Genomic DNA, 14,331 nt, shown 5'->3' on the forward strand with positions numbered 1-14,331 from the left:
CAGATCTGTGGCCAGATTGTTTATGGCGTCCATAAAGACCCACCTAGGTTGACTCGAATCCGCTTTGAAATATGTTGATAACTATATTTCAGTATCATTAGCTTCCTTTCAATCCCTTAGCTTTGTCTCCAAGGCCCCAAGAAAGCATTCTTCTGAGAAGAGGGCCCCCAGCTGCCTCCGGGTCCAGGGCACAAAGCCTTTGACACTGTCCTGGGGCCCAGGTTGTCTGAGAGCCACCTGCTTGGTTGAGGGACTGCGGTGCAGACGGGGGACTGGTGAGACCATGGGGCCCCTGGTTTCCAGCCCACTTGAAAGAAAGCAACTCTTCCAGGAGAAGGAAACGTTCTTGTCCCCCTGGCCCACGGCCACCTCGAGTGCATGTTTACTCTAGCAGGTGGAGTCCACACCAGGTCCACTCTGGGGCTGCACGGTGGCCTTTGAGACTGAGAACAATGACACATTGTGGCCCAGCTACAGATAAAAGAGAAACTTGGTCCAACTGCCAAGCAAAAGCGACTGTCCTTCAATATTAATGCCCAAGGTGTGCCTGCCCACACCCTGGCACTTTCGCCTTTCTGGCCGTTGTGTAGAAGGTGATCCCGCTGCCGCTAATGGGGGTGCAAAGGCCAGCATGCCGGGCACTTTATTGTCAGCTGCCTCAATAATCTTTAACCTTCACTGGTCAAAGGGCTGAAACCCAGAAAGACTAAACAAACATGGGTTGGGCCCACAGGAGAGTGACTCAAGACTGGAGGAACCAGCAGGCACCCCATCTTCCCCAACCCTTATTGATGCCCCAAAGTCCATAAAGGGGGTCCGAACACTTAGAGCAAGAACTCAAGACCCACTGTCTCTCTACTCTATGGAGTCATGAGATGCGGGACACCCAGATGCTAGCTTTATGCTGCAAATTCAAAAGGGGTGAGCTGTTGCCTCACTCGCCGGCCATAGCTGGGTCTGGAGTTGAGGCTGGACCTACTGTAGGAGCAGCCCATTAGGGAGAGGAAAGGATTTGTGAGGCATCAGATACGCCCCCAGGCTAAGCTGGTGCAGCTCACCACATGCCTGCCCTTCTGTACCCTCAGTTTTCTTACTTGGACGATGGGCACACAGGTGACTTTTCTCAGTATCATCTGCCAGCCACTACAACTCAGGGAGCATTCGTTTGTAGCCAGGACATTCCTCGCTTCAGTTCTCTTAGGACCTGGGTAGGGGGCTTCATAAGCTCCGTTTTGCAAACAGGAAATGGAGACACAGAGAGATGGATTTGCCCAATGGTTACCCCAAGTTCTGCAGCCAAGCATCTGTGAGACCCAGATTGCTCTCTTCCCCCTTGATTATGTATGGAAGTACAAAAGTTGACCGTGGTGGCTGTACACTTAGGGATTGTGGCTCAAACCTCGGATTTGTAGGTGTGAGTTCGTGTCCTATGACTTCCTCTCTCTGAAACTGAGGAGAATCCATGGGGTGGGGTAGGGTGGGGGGCAGGAGGTCAGTGGCATCTACTTTTTCAATTTTTCACTCTCCATCTTTTTTGGAGGTAGGAGTGCGGGGGTTGGTTGTTTGAGACAAGGTTTCTCTATGTATGTAGCCTTGGCTGCACTGGAACTCATTCTATTAGACCAGCAGGCTGGCCTCGAACTCACAGGGATCCACCTGCCCCTTCCTCTGAGTGCTGGGGTTAAAGCTATGTGCCACCAACGGCTGGCTTTCATCATAGATGAATGGATAGATGGGTGGGTGGGTGGATGGACGGATGGACGGACGGGCAGACAGATGGACAGACAGACAGACAGGGTCTCTCATTGAACCTGGAGGTCATTGGTTCAGCTACAGTGGCTGTGAGATCCTCCTGCCTCCACCCTCCCAACTCTGAGACTGTAGATGCCGCCTCGGCGTGGGGATCTGGATTCAGGTATTCATGCTTTCGACGCAAACACTCCTGGGTAGCTCTCCAGCCTGCAGCGACTGTTCCCTTCCCATCCTAAGGAGGTTTGAACACAGCACCAAGGATCTGAATCCATTTTAAGACACAAAGACAGAAATCCGAGAGTCCCTCGGGGGTCCCTAGTCACTTAGAGGCTCACATTTCTGTCTCATTGCCTAACAAGAGAGGCCACTGTGCACAAGAAAGTCAAGAAGAACCCAATCTGACCCCATCCCGCTCCCCAAGGGGCAAGAGCTTGTCGAGGGGCAAGGTACACCAGTGGTTGACAGGGATGTTGTTAGCCTAGAATAGGAGTCCTTATAAACCCTGTTGCACAGTGCTGGCCTTTCTCCTGTCTTAGCTTTGCTTACACGACGTCCCCTCTCTGACCACCCAGGGCTGGGCCTGCCGAGTCTTCCCACCCCTGCTGATAAGGTCTCCTTCCACACCTGGGGCAGAAGGTCACAAAGAATCCAGCAGCAGTTGAAGAGGGTTAGGTCCTGGGGCTCTGCACAGGGTGAGGCCTGGGGAGGGAGAGATAAGACTGGACAATAAAAGACAGTCAGGAAAGGGGGGCCAGCAGGGAATGTGACCGTACGGTACCATCGCTTTATGAGCATAAGGGACATGCAAACAGTGAGCCACACGGCCCTTATCTCCCCCTCCTGATCTGTAAATGATCACCCAGAGCCCACCAGTGGCCTCCAGAAACGACAGCTGCGCTGGTCACACAATGGAACAGAGCCACAGGGCACTGGGACGCCTGGGTCAGAGAGGCAGGGAGCCTGGCTTTCCTGCCACGGTTAGGAGGCTACAGGGCCTGCAGCTGTTTGGTGGCAGGACCCTGGAAAGTTTCTGGGGAGCCACCTGCCCCTGAACTGGGGCCAAGAGAACCCACAGCCCACTCCCATACAGACGAGGATCCGGGAAGGTCGATTACACTGTCTTAGTCATAATTTAAAGGGTTAATTGTGGCTGGACTAGGCTCTGTGCATTAATGTGGCCTTGGCAGTACCCAAACCGGTTTGAGGTGTAAAGCAGGGGAAGATGGCTAACGGCCCATGGCGATCCTAGCAAAAACCCTGTCAGGTGAAGTTTCCCATGTCCGGGCACCACAGGAATGCCCCTACAATACCCAGTGCGGACCTATAACCCCTGACCCCTGGTGCATTCTGAAATCTACCCAACATTCTTAACAGTCAATAGCTGAGGACAAGAGGCCTTAAAGCCACCATGAGGCCCCTCTCCAGAGTCTCTCTGCAATACATGGGAATACCATAGACACGAAAAGCGGCTTCTCTCTTGTGTGCATGCGTTCCCATGTGCTTGCATGTTTGGGGGGTAGCTACACGTGAACATACATATAAAGGCAAGAGGTCTGTACCCAGCTTCCTCCTCAGTCACTCTTTGATTGGTCGAGGCTGGATGGCCAACAAACTTCCCCCTCCGTGCCCCAGGACCTGTCTCTGCCGCCCCAGGGTTGGGACTACAAACATTAAGCCACTACACCTGACTTTTAAAAGGGTCCGAAGATCCTCGGGTTGAGCCATCCCTCCAGAGCCTCTCTTGACACCCTAGGATCAACAGCCTGGGCCAGAGTAACTTGGGGCAGCTTCCATGACTGCTTCTGCCTCGTAGTCTAATCTCCCCTTGTGGTGCTGGAATCCAGGACCCAGTCAGGACTATATCGACTTAGCAGCTTGGCCTTATCTCTGAGCCACTGGCAGGTCCCTGCAGATGGGGAGTGGGGAAGAGTCTGCCGTTTCTTTTCTGCCCTCTCCTTAAGTGAGCACCAAGGTGCCAGCTAGCCATAGTCATGTACTCCTGTGACAACAGCTTCAACCAGGAGACTTCCTTCTCGTCCCCACCTTACATCCCTCTGCTGAGGGAGGGTTCACAGTTCCTACCACTTGGTATCCCTGGCCCCTAACCATAGCAACCTCCCTGGTGGCTCCTTTAAACCCACTCGGACCTCAGTAAGATGGTGCCCGAGAGAGAACGCTCATGAACTGTTGGTGGAAATAAATTAGCATAGCCATTATGAAAAACAGTAGGACAGGCCTTAAAAAAAAATAACAGAACCATTGGTCTTATGATCCAGCCCTCCGTCCATTCCTGGGTACACATCCAAAGGAAATGAAATCAACATGGGGACGGGGGGGGGGGGAAGACACCTGCATCCAAACTCACCCCAGCACTATACAGTGTCCCCAGTAGAAAAGTGACCTAGGTATCCATTGACAGATGCACGCAGAAAAAAAAAATGTGGTACACATACACGGTGGAATATTATTCAGCCATAAAAAAGGAATGGAAGCCTGTCTTGCAGCTACGTGGATAGAACCAGAAGATGTGGTGCTAAGAGAAATAAGCCAGATGGAAAAATGCAGATACCGCCTGCTCTCACCTGTAAATGGAAGGGAAAATTGATCCCACAGGTGCGGAGAATGAGGTGGTGATTACCAGAGGCCAGGAGGAGCAGAGAGGAGGAAGAGGGTAGCCAGAAGGTGGACTTAGAAAGTGCAGGACTCCTCCACATCTGTGGCACAGTAGGGCCTCTGTGACTGACGATGGGTTGTTTAATTCTAACTAACTGCCTTGGGGACTTTTAAACATATCCCCCAACACAGACGTGACAGATGCCTGTGTGGCCGCTATCTGATCTTTGTATGGTGTGTGCTTGATTGCAATGCCACTCTGCCGGGCTGGAAAGTGGCCCAGGAGTTAAGAGCTTAGACTATGTCTTCAGAGGCCCTCGGTTCCCAAGACCCATATTAGACAGCTTATAACTGCCTTTTGGGCTCTGGGAACACCTACACTTCTGTGCACGCACACACACACACACAAAGAGACATGTACACAGACCCACAACTTAAAAAAAATAACTTGGGGGCTGGGGATTTAGCTCAGTGGTAGAGCGCTTACCTAGGAAGCGCAAGGCCCTGGGTTCGGTCCCCAGCTCCGAAAAAAAAAAAATAACTTAGGAAAAAGAGATGAGATAGCGAAGTTGCTATGCTTTTTTATTTAAATCAGTGTGTTTTTAGTTAAGTTGCTATACTCTGTGCTCATTGGGTAGCCCTGACTGCTAGAGCTCCCTCAGGGAAATGGAAAGGCTGAGACCCCATTACCCCAGCCCCAATCTCTCCACCAGCAAGGACAGGACCCATGAGTGCGTCTGCAGGAAGAGGTGTAGCCTCCCTCCAGCCTGTCCCATGACAGTTCACAGGGACAAAACTGAGTTGACCTCTCCGGCAAGACATCTCTGTGGGTTTTCAGATCCCAGGGAGGACAGAGAGAGCGAGATGCAGACAGGCAGTGATGAAGGATGTCATTGTGCATCTCTACCTGAAGCAGCTATCTGAGAGAAAGGGGGGTGGCAGGCAGGAGCCCTCTGTGCCACCCAGGATTGGCTCCTGTGGTCACAAGCATCACCATGAGAGCTCTGGAGGGTACCTGCCACTCAGGCATGTGGAGTCCATGGTGAAGCTGAGACCTAGGTAAGAGGGGGGAAAGGAGAGGTGTGACCTGTGAAGGCAGAGACAAGGCATTTGGGTTTGAGCCCAGCCCAGACAGAAAGGGTCAACAAACCTACCAAAGGCCAGAAGGCTCAGGTCCAGGTGTCTAGAGCAAGGTTTGAAAATCTGAGGGAACGGGATCAATGAGTGACCTAGAAATACCACACTGACCCCCCAATCCTCACCTTCTCTGTGCCCTCTTTAGAGACACATTTGCAGCCATTGTCCTGTGCTAATTAATTAATACCCAGATCCTAGAGAAGTACAGTTATTACCAGGGCAACCAGAACAGGAACACAGCAGAGCCATTAAGGCAAAGTGAATAGGGGACCAGGCAGAGGTGCCTTGAAGTCTAAAGATGGGGTATGGGCTACTCTTTTCAACAGCCTCAATCCCCATTTAAACACTTACTGTGCGCCTACAGCGTGCACCTCAGGGCCGACCTCTGGCTTTATCCTCACCTTGAACTTACCTCTCACAGTGTAACTCTGCATTCCTCGGAATCCTGGCTTTCTCCTAAAATCTCCGGACTGAGGGCAGAGAGAATCAGCATTCAGAACAGAGTATGTGTTGAATTTTGTGTCTGGAATCTGGCTGTACTGGTGTACACCTTTAATCCCAGCCCTTGGATGTAGAAGCAGGCGATCTCTGAGTCCAGGGCTAGCCCAGTCTACAAAGAGAGTCTCAGGGCAGTCGGGGCTACACAGAGAAACCCTGCCTTGGAAAAACAAAAGCAAAACACAAAATAAAATGTGTGTCTGGCTATGTATCTCACCTACAAACTGTGGGCCCGAGTCCTCTCAGGCCCCACGGACCAAGTATGGATTAAGAGGGAACCCCTGGAAAGCATTTCTTTAGTAATAAAGTCTTTGGAGTCTGGTTTTATAATGTGGGGGGGCTGTGATTTTTTTTTTAACGGAAGGTCAAAGCAGCATGCTAGTAAGTCTCAGTCTGTGGAAAGACAGTTGACGGGTGTTTGTTGTGGCACCACAGCGGAAGTGAAACCGAGGTGAACACCTGAAGTCTGAAATCAGCGTAAAGTCGCTACCCTTCAGACCCCACTGTGAAGTTCACGGAAACCTCCCTTCAACCCTGTGTGGGTGGAGTGCAGTCCATCGATTACATGTGAGCTCTCGCCACAAGGGGGCGCCACTTAAGCTTATAAACCCTGGTCCCGGGCTTTGGTAACAGAGTGGCGGCTGGTGATCCCTGGCACAGAGCCGTCATGCAGAGAGCTGGTGGTTGGCACAAGAGGACTGGGGTGGGCACAGAGGCCCTGAGAATGCACCTAGGTGGGCTCACCTGATCAGCTGAATGGAATGGACTAAGACAACCACTGAGTGCCTCAAGGGTTCAGGAGGCTTTTAAAGGACACAAGAAAGTCAAGGCAAGAGTGAGATCTCAGGACGGCCGCAGTGTGGCCTGCAGTGTGCCCACAGAGCAAAGCACCCCTCCCCCCCAGGAACAGAGACTGCAGAGAGGTCAGAGCCTGGGCCAGGTAACTGACCACAGGGACTTTAGCCAGTGTACAGGCTTGTAGAAGTGAGAAAACACCCCTGAGTTCAGTTCTCACCTCCTCCCACCTATGTGGCCTCTGCTTCCGGACCTGCTCTGTCCCAATTCCCCCAAACCCTGACCCTTCATGTCAGTGTCCAAAGGAGGACAGCCTTGGCCCCTGAAGCCAGATGACTGATAAGTGATTCCTTCCAGGGACTTCCTGGTGACTTTGCCGAGGGCTCCACCATGCCAGGGTTCACCCAGAGGCCACACTCTTATTCCAGGTCAAAGTGCAGGGATGTGAGCCCCTAACCAGTCCTCTGTGAAGATCCTTGCACTCCCTAGAATCCTTTCCTGCCAGATGCCAGGCTACTTGTACAGGGTTACACCGGCCCGCCTGGGTCTTCTCCTCTAAAGAAAATAGCCAAGCTGAGTATAGTGGTGAGCGCCAAATCCCAGCATTTGGGAGGCAGAGGCAGGAGGACTTCTGTGAGCCTGAGGCCAGCCTGGTCTCCAGAGGAAAAAGCTAGTGGCCATTGCCAGTCAAGGACACCTGGCCTGCCCAGCCAGTATGGCGTTGATGTCTGCCTGCCAATCTTGCAAACCTGAGGATGTTCGGTGGGTTGCCACACCCAAGCACACCACTAAGTCCTGGACACAGGGCTGAAGCCAGGACAGCTCCTGCTGACTTGATTCCAAAGTGTGGGCACGCGTCTCCAGGATAGGCTGTACTCACGTCCCAGCTGCTTGCTGCGGCTGAACACAGACGTGCGTGCACACAGCTCTGTGAGAGTGCTCGCACACCCTTTTCAAGCCTGCTGAGAGGCTAGGGAAGGTGGTCTGAAATGCTCTTGTGGGGAACGACCTGGCGCGTGATCTTCTCTGACTCCCTCTAGCCCAGACCCTGGCCAAAGGTCATTGTCATCCTTTGAAGCTCTTTCTCCTTAGCCCCAGGACCTCCTCCCTAAAATGAGGCTCTGGGTTAATGGACCACATTTCCCCAGCATCTCCCCTTCGGTCATCCTGGCTTGGTGACCAAGGAGGCGCCTTCCAGAATCAAAGTATCTGTATGTGCCCTGGGCCTGGATCTTATCTCACCTGGCTACCGACCCTAAGAGAGCAGAGCAAAACACACCTCGTGCTTCTGAGCTCCAAGTCCCCATGTGTACACACCTCGGAAGCCCACCTCCGTCGACCCATGGATCCCACCAGATTCCAGTAGACCTCACCTGCTACCACCTCCCAGGAGCCCTCCTTGATTGTTCCTGAAAGCCAACGCTCTCTGTCAGGCCACACCCCCCTGCCACCATCTGATCTTTCACCCCCATAACTCCCTGAAGGCAAGGACCTGTATGTACCCACTATTCATCATTGGAGCCTACCCAGAGCTGAATCCTAGAGACAGGCAGCTATGGACGGGACGGGAAGGAGGCAGGAAGAGCAGGCTGCCTCCAAGCTTCCGCAACCAGAGCTGCATCTCCCGGCAACGGGAGAAGGATGCTGACTTCTCCATATGTTAACCGCTCTCCTCTGCTCTCCAGCCTTTGCCTAAGGAGCAAACTTGGGGTTTGGCAACCTCCCCAGGTTCTCTGCTCCTTCCAAGGCTCCAGGGAGCATTTTCTTGCTTGAGGAGTTTGCATCCTGATTTCAGGGACTCGTGAAGGGACAGTCTCCTCTTCACACAGACATATCTTTTCCTGATTCCAGCCTCCTGGGGGCATTTGAAGGCAGACCTGTGAGGAGCTGGCCACCCTGAGCTAAGGGCCTGCTGCCTTGACCTTGCCCTGTGAGCTGGCTCATCAAGGGATACAGCTAGACCAGCTTCATCTGGCTGGTGTCCCCAGTCTACTTCCTGTCCTTACCTTGACCAGGGCCTCCTGACCAATCCTGTGACTCTTGTCGTATCCACAACCCCCCAAGCTTCCCCCTGCCAAGACTCTTGTGCCCACAGTCAGTACCGGAACCCACATGTGTGGGCTGGCCTCACTCTGGCCCAGACCCAGCGTACCTGGTGCTTCTGCCCAACTGGGTCACATTCCTCCCAGACAAATCATCGGTAAAATCATCCGAGCCAGGGCTGACCTCCAGCCTTCTTTGAACCACGGGGGGACCTGGAGGTTGGAGCTAAGAGTCAGTGTCCTCTTTGGCAGAACATGTTGGGAGCCCCCACCCAGCAAGGTTTACATTAATCCAGAAGCCATGGGCCCATTCCCATGGCTCCAGTGGCCCAGCCTGAGAGGAGAGAGCGGCTGTATTGGGGCAGGCGGTACATCACCATCCCTGCTGCGCTCAACCCTGTCTCCAAACTGACACGCTTCCACAGCTCATGACTAAGAACCCAGAGTTGGCCAGACCTTAGTTTGAATCCCATCTCCCCTTGTGACGCGTGATGTAACCCCTGAGTCTCAGACGCAACATCTGAAATAGGAATGAGTAAAAATTCTTGTTTCTTTGCTCATTTCCCACCCCCAGGAGTCAGTTCTATCCTTCCACCATGCCGGCCCAAGGATTGACGTCAAGTCAACTATGGTAACACCTTTACCCACTGAGCAATCTAGCCAGCTTGTTTTGCTTCTGAGTCAGGAGCCTGAACAGTTCAGGCTGGCCTTGAACTGGCTATGTCGTAGAGGACTATGTTGATTTTCTGATCATCCTGGGATGCCAAGTTCTATGACTACAGGTATGTGCCACAGTTTTATGCAGTGCTGGGGTTTGAATCCGGAACTCCATGCCTGCCAGGGAAGCTCTCTACTCACTGAGCTACATCTGCAGATTAGAGGAAGTGATACTCACAGAGCGCTTAACGCAGAAAAGATGTTAGCTTAGCTTCTGTTGTTATTGTCTACCTGGAGGCTAACTAAGGACCTGGGGTCTCAGGCTGTATTTGTGTGAGGAACAGACACCTCCTGGTCCTTATGAGACAAACATGGGACACAGGGGCTGCAGGTGCTAAGAGGTGAGGCTGAGATAGCCTAACACTCCAGTAAGATAGACAGAGCTGGACCCAGCAAGCCTTCCTCAAATACTCTGGAGGACAGAGCAGCAGCCATTTTGGGGCCCAATGGCATGGGAAGCCTAGGATCCAACAGCTGTGGGAGGAAAGGTGTCCAGGGTCAGGGAGGAGCAGGGGAGGTGCTAAGGAGCTCTCAGGGCCCTCTGTCCTGACAGTGGGTACAGGTTCCATATTCCCCTAATGCTGTGGAGTTTCTTCACCTTCTGGAATGAGAAAGAAATTTCTCTTTTTTCCTTACTGGGAAAGAAAACAGCCATTGGGTAATTTGTTCTTAACCCCATTGTGACCCCTCCAGCTTCTTTCTCCTTCTGTCTTCCAGGGGAGACCACTGTACCCTCTGAGTTCTTCCGTGTAGACTTATAGAGGAAGGACATTTGTCTAATCAACAAGTATTGATAAATGTATCATTTTTAGCCAGACATGGTTGCTCAGGAGACTAAGGCAGGGAGGGGAACAACAGGCGTCCAAGACGGACCTGAGTTATATAGCAAGTTCCAGCCCTGCTACAGGGTGAGACCTTGTATCCAAAAAGATTAGTTTTAGCTGACAAGTAAAAATTTTATATAAGTTTATAGGGTACAACATGGCATACATGCATGTTCACATCTGTATACACTTATACACACACACACACACATTTGTGCACACAGACATGCAATAAAAGTGGAGTGATTCTCTCAGTACCCCTCACACCTTGGCTCTAAACCAGCCACACTCAGATGTTTTCCTCTTGAATGGCGGTCCCACCGTGTCCCACTGCAGCTGACCTGAGCCAAATGTTCAGAAGCTCACAGAGTATAGCTCAGAACCACACACGCAGGGCCTTACAGCCCAAGCCACCTGCTGTCTGCCCTGACCTCTGTCTGCCCTGGTCTCTGTCTACCCTAGCCTCTGTCTGTCTCTCTGGCCTGGCCTCTGTATTTCCCTCTGCAGCAAACCAGCCAAGGTTGATCCGTGTGACTCCCGGGAAAGTGATGAGACATTCATGACACTAAGAACTAAAGCAAACAACATAACCTTTTCTAATACTTAGGGTGAGATTTAATCATAGTCTTTTTATTCACACAGGAGATTTAGGAGTGGGGACACCTGGATAAGGAAGAACAAATGATACAGCAGAAGGGAGGTACCACCATCTTCGATCTGGTGTCTGGTGGATCTTCATTGAGTCTATTGCATGGTGGACCCCCCTTTAACCGAGGATCCTGCCGCACTTGCAGATTCCCAAAGCATCATGGGTGAGATACGAAAGGACGCCACGGTCTCTCGTTGAAGGCTTGTTCTCCAGCTGATGAAGCTACTTTGGCAGACGGTGTGAAATTTAGAAGGTAGGATGTAGCTGAAGGAAGCTAGGCCTTTGAATGGCATATCATTGGCCCTGCCTCTTCCTGTCTCTCTGCTTCTTGGCCACTGTGAGGTGAAGAAGCTCTTCTTCCTCCAAGCAATCCCACCTCTGTGATGTTCTGCCCTACTACAGGGCCACGACGTCTTCGAAACCAGCCTAAACACTCAGATATTTTGTCACATCCGTGAGAAAGGAGCTAATATAAAAAAGGTCAACTCTGGTCTGAAAATATTAATTGGAGAATTCCAAAAATAACTCGTAAGTTTCAAACCGGTTTTATTATATCCTATTATTAAAACTGTCCTATCTTATTAGTTAATGCTCATCTCTTACTGTGCCTGATTTATAAAATAAACAGTGAATAAAAACACGGTTCACATATAGCCTGGTACTCTCACTGGTTTTAGGCCTCTGAGGAATACCTTGACACACTTCTCCTGCAGGCTATGCACGCCCTGTGGGCAAGAGAGGAGTCCAGTATATAAAGATAACCTATGAGAATTCAAGAACAAAGCAAGATGGCGTAGAAGGAGTGGGTTCACAGGAGCCTTACAATGGCACATGCAGTTAGAATTTCACAAGCCAGATATTTTATTTATAAGCCATATTCCTAGATTGGGCAGAACGCGAGCTATACTGACTTATTCTCCATGACCCTTGTTACTTGCTATTTCTCCTGGCCACACGGTTCTGATCCATGGTGGCTTCTCCCTCCTCAGTCTCCTCCTCTTCTCTCTTTACCTGAAACCCCTTCTCTCAAACCTCCCCCGATCACTGGCTCTAGCCTTTTATTGAAGTTAAACTGGGGGGAAGGTCCACTTGGTATCACTTGAGTATGTGAGGACATACTGGAGGGGAGGGGGGTTGTCTTGGTTTGAGGAACCAGTATTATGATTAGAATACAGGCAGCATCAGACTACAGACCCACTACAGGCACATTCATTACATTAAAAATAGCATTTGTGGGGCTAGAGAGACTTCTGGGTTCAAAGGAGCCGGGTTCAAATCCCAGGACCCACGTGGCAGCTCACCACTGTCTGTAATTCCAGCTCCAGGAGTTCTGACGCCATCCCGCAGACATTCATGCAGGCAAAACTGGCAGGGCACATAAAAATAGTAAATAAATAAATAAACAACTAAAAGTAGTATTCGTGACACTTGAGAAGAAATAAAGAATATTGTTTTTGAGAGATTTCTCTAGTTTTATCTTACATGTGTGTTTGCCTGTGTGTGTGTGTGTGTGATGTGTGTGTGTGGTGTGTGTGTATATGTGTGTGTGGTGTGTGTGTATGTGTATATGTGTGTGTATATATGTGTGGTGTGTGTTTGTGTATGTGTGTATGTGTGATGTGTGTGTGGTATGTGTTTGTATATGTGTGTGTGGTGTGTTTGCCTGTGTGGTGTGTGTGCCTGTGTGTGTGTGTGTGTGTGTGTGTGTGTGTGTATACACCTTATGCAAGCAGTGCCTATGGAGGCCAGAGAGGGCACTGGATCCTGGGTGGTTGTGAGTCGCCATCCCGAGTGCTAGGAACCAATCCCCTCCTCCCTCCCCGTTCCCTCCCCCTTCCTCCCCCTCTTCCCCCTCTTCTCTCTCCCCCTCTTCCCTCTCCCCCTCCCCCCTCCCCAGACCTGTACAAGAGCAGCAGGTGCTCTTAACCTCTCAGCCATCTCTCCAGCCCCAAAACACAGAAAAATCCTCCCTTCAGAAAGATCATCTGCTCCCTTCTAGCCCCAGCTCTAGGGGCCACTCAACGGATATACAGACCAGTGACTGGCTCCTGAGAAAGGCCTGAGCTGGGTCCTACCAGACCCTCCATGGCCCAGACTGCACTGGGGTTCCAGCCCCAGGGAACAGCTTATGGCTGCTGGAGGTGTTGGGCCTGGGAGCCTCAATTCTGTGCCTGCAGCACTGTGTTGGTCAGGGCTCCAGGGGAAACCAGAAGCCATGTACCAGTAGTGCTCACAGCAAAAAGAGCTAAGCAACTCCCAAGACCCTCCTCAGCTGACAGATCTGCAAACAGTCTGGGCTTCCAGGCAGCACCAGAGCCAACAAGAGGCAAAACGCAGCTCGACGTCCATGAGGCAAGCATTCTGAAGTCTTTCTCACCTATTCAGGCCTTCGATGGATTGGTAGAGAGACCCACCCATGTGGTGTGGAACAGACTGCCTGTTCTTGGTCAACTTACTCATCTAAATGTTAGCCTCACCCAGAGACACCTAGCCACCCTGGGACAGCCCAGCATCCAAGCACAATGCTGCTCTTGACTTGATGACCTTCCTTTCTTGTCTGAAGCATTGTTCTAGCCTGCATTAGGTTCTCCGTGTCCTGGGTGTGCTGGGGATGTTGACAGTGCCCAGACCTTCATCCAGACACCCAATTCAATCCCAATGCCATGTGAAGGATGACCAAGATTCCACTTCAAACCCTCTGTGTAATGGTTGCATGTGTTTAACTCTCCCCACCGCTGGCTTCCTCTCCTCTTCTTACCACCTCCTTGTCTCCCATTCCCCTGGATTCCTCCAGACGGGAAGCTTAAAAAGAGACTAGGAGCCGGGCCTAGCTTCCTGACATGCTTCCTCTCTGCACAAATCCCTTGCGTGTGCTCCGCTGTGTATGCCAGGCTCAGGGGGCTTCCTGTCAGAATCTCCTCAAGGCTTCTCTTCCCCATCCTCTTCCCTGGACCCAGTCCCTCTGCTGTTCTCCCTGCTATTCAGACAGCCACGTAAATTGCACGAGATCCAGCCATATCTTAGCCTGATGCTTGTGGCACGTTTCCCGACAAATCTGGGCTGCTCTGCCTTTCTCCTCCATGTTTCCATGTAGCTCCCAGAGCAAGATATTATAAGCCAGGAGCACATGAACCTTCAGAGGATAAGCCAATTGCACAAGCACCCAGAAGGAAATATAACTCTGGCTGGGAAACTGGTAAGCCCCTCAGTCCCCGGAGTCTACAGCAGCCTAACCTATGACCCAAGTAGCTGTGAGCGACAAGTGTCCAGGACAAAGCAGGAGATGCTGAGGTAATACCCATCT

The sequence above is a fragment of the Rattus norvegicus genome, chromosome 6 (genome assembly GCF_036323735.1).
Source record: "Rattus norvegicus strain BN/NHsdMcwi chromosome 6, GRCr8, whole genome shotgun sequence".
Lineage (NCBI taxonomy): Eukaryota > Metazoa > Chordata > Mammalia > Rodentia > Muridae > Rattus > Rattus norvegicus.